Raw genomic sequence first — 6,754 nt, 5'->3', positions numbered from 1 at the left:
TCAATCTAAAGTTATATTTAGCTTTGTTTAATTCACCAGATGTGATCATAAGGACTTTACTTGAATAGGCTCACGTTTTTGTGAGGTATAGACTGTTATTGCCATTTCACAGATTAAGTGAGGCATAGAAAAGTTAAAATTATTGGTTCAAAGTTGATAAGTGATGCTATACTGTATTCTTTTTCCTTATACTCAATTATGATCACACTCTGGAAGGGACTCAGAATGACTCCTTGGTCATCCCCTGATAATTTCTGAAATTTCCAGAGAATCTGGATGCAAGTGGACAACAACAGAGACTCTGTGGATCCCATCTCTTAAATACTAGATACCTCAGTTGTGGATCACTGGAGAGAAGAGCCTCAGGGCATCACTGCAGCTGTAATATTTGTGCATCTTATTTAACATATGTTGGATAGGAATGTAGAGTAGCAATACAAATGTTTGAGCTGACCTACCTTAGAGACTAAAAATGTTAATGTTAGTATCCTCCCCACCTCCACTTTATTTCCATTGTATTTTTCCTTGGTGATCGTTGAAGGAAGTATGTATAATTATTTAACCGTTTAATAAGTAAATAATTCTAAATTTGCAGTATTTCCTTTCACCTAGAATTCTTCATATTGTTACACTGAATTTTCTTTTCTTTTCAGAGATCTGACCAGAGTTGGAGAGTGAGAGAAAATGGATTCCTTTTCTAATTTGCCTACAGAGAACTCAACCATTGCCATCAATGTATCTGAGACTTCATCTACCACAGTAACACATGGATTCAATTCCACTAATGATTCACCTTCAATGTCAATAACAAGGCTTTTTCCAGCCTTACTAGAATGCTTTGGCATAGTCCTTTGTGGCTACATAGCAGGAAGGGCCAATGTCATAACATCAACACAGGCTAAAGGACTGGGAAATTTTGTCTCCAGATTTGCACTTCCGGCTTTATTATTCAAAAACATGGTTGTACTTAACTTTTCCAATGTAGATTGGGCATTCTTATACAGTATCTTAATTGGCAAAGCTTCTGTGTTTTTCATTGTATGTGTATTAACCTTACTGGTTGCCAGTCCTGATAGTCGATTTAGCAAAGCTGGACTCTTCCCTATTTTTGCTACACAAAGTAATGACTTTGCATTGGGATACCCTATAGGTAAGTTCTTTGTTGTTGTTTTTTCAATTTTTAAAAAATTCAGGTGTTTAAGGAGGTAACAAATATAAGGTTTAAATCTAAACATTTGTTAGTAATAGATTCTTATTCTTGAATTTAAGAAATCTTTCATATTTTTATCTTAAGTATATCATAAATTAGGATGGATTGTAATTTTCCCTCAACATAGGAGTTTAAGGATCCTTTAAACACCTACCTAAAATAAATGGTCATATCCTCATAACCTTTGTAAATATTCTTTCTAGTAGTATTCTATTTCTTCTTAAAAATCACATATGAAAGAAATATAATTTCCCAGAAGGGCTCAAATTCTGATTTAAATCATGTAAAGAAAACTTACATTTATATAAAAATAGTCGTTACTAAGTATTAGCATTAGAAATTTATGCTCATTAAGAGTGATATTTTTCCCTTCTTTATTTTTCTTACTATATATATATATGTTTGGTTTTACTTTAAAAATTGTTTTGAAGCTTTTATTTTTTTCAAAATTTCAGAGTATTTTCATTGAAGTTAAATTATTATTTAAGAACAGAAATGGTAAGGGTATTTTTATCTTTCCATCTCTTTAAGCAGCCTAATTTTATGTTTCTATATGTGTATGTTTTCCTGAAAAACAATAAATAAACCAAATTGAGATGTTGGGGTATCTTGGAAGGAAACGTACTCTATTTTTCAGAACACTCGGTCACCAAGAAAAAGTACACCTACTAGCTTCTTTTTTATATTTTAAAATTAAAGTTATGTGTATTTTGATCATGAATCGCAATGTGCAGACATGACTTGTATGGATATAGTCATTCATTCACTCGTAAAGCACTGTTATATACCAGTGACTGTGCCTGCTGCTAAGAATACCCCTGTAAACAAATAAGTAGTGTAGAGGCACAGGAATGAGAAGATGCCATTTGAGACAAGGTGGTCAGTTAAGGTTTATTTGATGACATCTTCTGAGCAGAAATGTGATTGGAATTTTAAAGTATACAACTGAAATCTACCATTAGCTTTTTAAAAAAAATTTATTTTTATGGGTGTAGATGGACACAATACCTTTATTTTTATGTAGTGCTGAGGATCGAACCTGGGTCCCACCCATGTTAGGCAAGCGCTCTACCGCTGAGCCATGATCCCAGCCCCTCTACCATTAACTTTTAAGTTTCTTATCTATTCATTTCATCCTCTCTTCCCACCCCCAATTTATTTCACCACTGGTACCAAAGAGACTCTAGTGAACTATACTTCATACCTTTTTCCACCTTTGACCTTTCTCCATCTCACTTACCCAAAATTTAAAAATACCAAAGAAATCAAATCATGAGTAAAGCAGGAGGCTTAGTAGATGGAAAACTAGAATCTTAGGTAACTGAGCTATAAATAGTAACAAACTAAATAGGTGTTCCTTTAAGGTTATTGAATTTTAAAGGAAAAGATTTTTGGAAATAGAAGATCGAGGAGTTAATGTGTTTGACCATTTCCTTAGAACTAATAACAGATTAGTCAATATATTTATGATATAAGAAATTCAGAAGTGGCTCAGTACCATGGTTTATATATTTAATAAATATTGCTTATCTTACTTTGACATCAATTAGAAGTATATTAGTTTCATATAATCTCATAGATTAGTAAACCCATAACTAAACAAAACTAACATTTGTAACTTTGTAGTTTACAGAGTACTTTCTTACACTTATCTCATTTGAATAGGGCAGATACTATTATCCTCATTTTCAAATAAGGGAGATAAGCTTACAGAGATTGTTTTATTCCAGGTCACACAGCTAACAGGTGACTGAGATCCAAACCTAAGTTTTCTGATTCTAAGTCCTGGGCATTCTCTTATGCCACATAGTTATATAACATGCCAAGTTTATCTCAGAACACCCAACCAGCCCTTGTTATACATTATTTTCAGAAAGAATCAAAATTCTTTGTCCCTATAGTATTCCTAAATTTTCCATGAAATGAGCAGTAATGAAAAAAAGATCTATTAGATGAATTAATCAAATTTTTTATCAAGGCAGAATATCTAAATAAAGAATATAACCAGCCATTCTCATCCTGCTCTTCTTGTGTCCCATGTTGTTTTAGTGAATCTTGTAATAATCATGTTGGGCATGTGCTTGCCCAAATTTCTTTGATGTGTATGCCAATTTTGGGTTGCAATTTTTGTATTTTATTTTATTTTTTTTTACTCCCAAATAATAAGAACTCTTGTAACATTAGGTTGTAGTCTATAATTTTACTAAAACCCAATAACATAGACAACTTTCTCATATGCCTTCAGATTGGAAAATGTGATACTGAACTATATAGACATATATCTGCTCCTGGGTGAGGTTGTTTATTATTTCTGCCTGTGTCCATCTGCCTTTTGGCCTTGTACAGGGTGAACAGAGAAGCCTCTCCAGAGAGAAGACCTTTCTGTTTGTTCTGTAGCCTCTCCCAAGAATTCCCACTCTCTTGTTCACAGAGGAGCATCAATTGGGAGTTCTAAAAAGATGTCCTTTTTAAGACATTTATTCCATATCTGTCCAATTTATAGGTGACTTGAAAAATGCTAGCAAGGAAAAGGCAGATAAGTTAATGAATAAAGAAAAAGGGTAGTCACATTTGCTTTTTTGAATACCATGACATTTATAATGGTCTATAAAATTACATTAAAGTGATTTTTCTTTTTTACTCAAGTGACAGAATAGTGCATTATGACAGACTTTTTAAAAAGCCCACTGTTTTTTATAACAATTATTTTCAAAAGTACTTTAAAAATCCAAGTGTAGAAGAAACCAAGAATCTACCAAGGTGAAATGTTGATTTCAGCAAATCAGAATGGTTCCCTGCCTCTGTCATTAAAAGATACTAATAGGGCATAGTTAAGTCCTATAATTTATTCTTCAAACAATGCTGATAGCATAAGTACCCTGACTAATCATAATTATGCCCTAGTGCTTGAGCTGTAAACAGAAAGGAAATGAAGCATTTAACTATATGCCATTATATAATAGAATGATCTTGTCAGAGTCTTTGTGTTATTTGCTAGAGATTGAAACCCTGCAGGAATCAAAATAGGAGCCACAGTAGGTGGCTAATTTTATCTCTTAGTTCTTCAAAGCTATATAATAAGTCCTCATAATGGGATTCCTCCCTCCCTCCACGAGCCTTATTTATAAGCATTAATTAATTAGAACTTAATAGTTGATATAATGATTATAAATCTAATTTTAGTTACTGTAGGTTTCCATGTTCATATGTAATTTCTTTTCAGATTTAGAAACCATCTTCAGATTGATAACAGAAAAGCAATGCCAATTTATAGATAAAGATATAATGTTAAATAATTATGCAAGTGAATGGCTGACATAGACTAAAATTCCCATGTTGAACCCTATTCTTCTAGTAATTTAATAAGCATCTAATTACAATTTTTGCTCCCCCACTAGACTATACTTCTTTTGCCTTTGAACACTTGTTCAGCTGAGCTTAAAAACCCCAATTGTGACTAGCTTGTAAATATTCATAGTGTTAAAAAATACTTATAGGATTTCAGTTTGGAGGAATAAGTTCAAGAGATGCATTGTAAAACATGGTGACTACAGTTAATGTCTTATATTTTTTAAAATTGCTAAGAGTAGATTATAAGTGTTTTTATAACAAAAATGATAAGTATGTGATTAGCTCCATTTAGCCATTCCCCAATGTATACAAACAACATGTACAAATAATTATGTTTAATTTTTATTTGTCAATTAAAAAATAGATTTTCTAAAAGCAAAAACAGCTGGGCACATTGGCACATGTTCATAACACCAGTTACGTGTGAGTCTAAGGAGGTTTGCAAGTTGAGGCTAGCCTCAATAACTTAATGAGACCCTCTCTCAAAAACAGGCTGGGGAATGTAGGTCAGTGGTAGAATGCCCCTGGGTTCAATCTGCAGAACTCCTCCCAACACACACAAAAGCAAAAAACATGAAAAACTGATCTAAAAAGAAATGGATTAATTGATGTTGATTAGATAAAAAATTATTGTGTGTTACAAAATACATTTTTGCTAGTCTGAAAACTTTAGCATTCATTGATGGGAAGTTAATCCCATTCAGCAAGTATTTTCAGATTTGTTCAGCACTGTGCTGGGGACTGTGGGTCATAAAATGATGCCTTTAAGGAACTTAGAATTTGCCAAGGTGGTACTAATATGGAACAAAATACCATAGCATTCCAGTGGAGAGATTATTGATGTAAACTGAAGACTTGGTGGAAGAAGTAGCATGAGAGACTGGCCTTAAATAGCAGCCAAGACTCAGGACTAAGAAAGGAAAAAGAGGGTGCTGGGTGCAGTTGTATGTAACCCCAGTGACTAAGGAGGCTGAGGTAGGTGAATTCCAAATTCAGTTGTGGCAACTGGGCTGTTTATGTCAAAAGAGGTTTTTTTGTTTTGTTTTGTTTTGTTCTTTAATTATTTATTCTAATTTGTTATACATGGTGGCAGAATGCAATTCATTTCATATTACACATATGGCTCAGTTGGTAGAGTGCTTGCCTCGCATGCACAAGGCCCTGGGTTCAATCCCCAGCACCACAAAAAAAAAGGCTTTATAGTTGTTGTTTTTTTTAACATTTATTTTTTAGGTGTAGATGGACACAATGCCTTTATTTTTTATGTGGTGCTGAGGATCAAACCCGGGTCCCGTCTGTACTAGGCAAGTTCTCTACCGCTGAGCCACAATCCCAACCCTATAGTTCTTCTTGTGGACAGTGAGAACCGTGGGATAATGTTGACTTTTGACAGTTATGATTTGTTAACAGTAAATAAAATTGATGAAGGGAGTAATTGAAAAAATCCAAAATAATGTATTTTAGTAATACATTAGGTAGTCTAATTTTGAGACTTCTAACTAGTAACAGTAGTAAGAATCAAGCAGAGAAAATAAAGAAGATCCTGCCAAAGAAGAAAGTAAACACGGTGGTTCCTCTAATCTGCCAGGAATATGTTCCAGGACCCCTAGTGGATGCCTGAAACTGAGGGTACCAATGTTTTAATCCTATACACACATACCTACCTAAAAGAAAATTAAATTTATAAATTAGGCACAGTAAGAGATTAACTATAATAACTAACAATAAAGAACAATCATAATAATATTCTTCTGAAATAAAAGTCATGTGAATATAGTCTCTCTTTTCTTTCAGAATATCTCAATATGAAAGTCTATAACATTAAGGGATAGCAAGTACGAAATCATTTCTAAATGTAATGTGGTGTTAAATTTGGTAAGAGATACAAATGACTTGAATCAAGATAGTCTATAAATAAAGTCCTAAAGATATAACTTGAACTACTGATAGTTTAAGTTTTATATGTATGTTTTCTATATGTACAAAAGTAAATCTAGCACAACTACATTACTTATTCAATTTACTAACTTATAAATCATCTAATGTCATTAATGTCTGAAATCTGAGAAACCTATCTACCTTCTTTTCTTGACAATGTTAAATATATTTGTAGGAAAGAGGAGTACAGATAAGGGTAAATACAAAACTATAAGCCTTTTCTTCCCATAAAAAATGAGAACAGTTACACATTTA

Source organism: Urocitellus parryii, unplaced genomic scaffold (genome assembly GCF_045843805.1).
Source record: "Urocitellus parryii isolate mUroPar1 unplaced genomic scaffold, mUroPar1.hap1 Scaffold_79, whole genome shotgun sequence".
NCBI classification, from domain to species: Eukaryota; Metazoa; Chordata; class Mammalia; order Rodentia; family Sciuridae; genus Urocitellus; species Urocitellus parryii.
Note: the sequence above shows the minus strand (reverse complement) of the source record.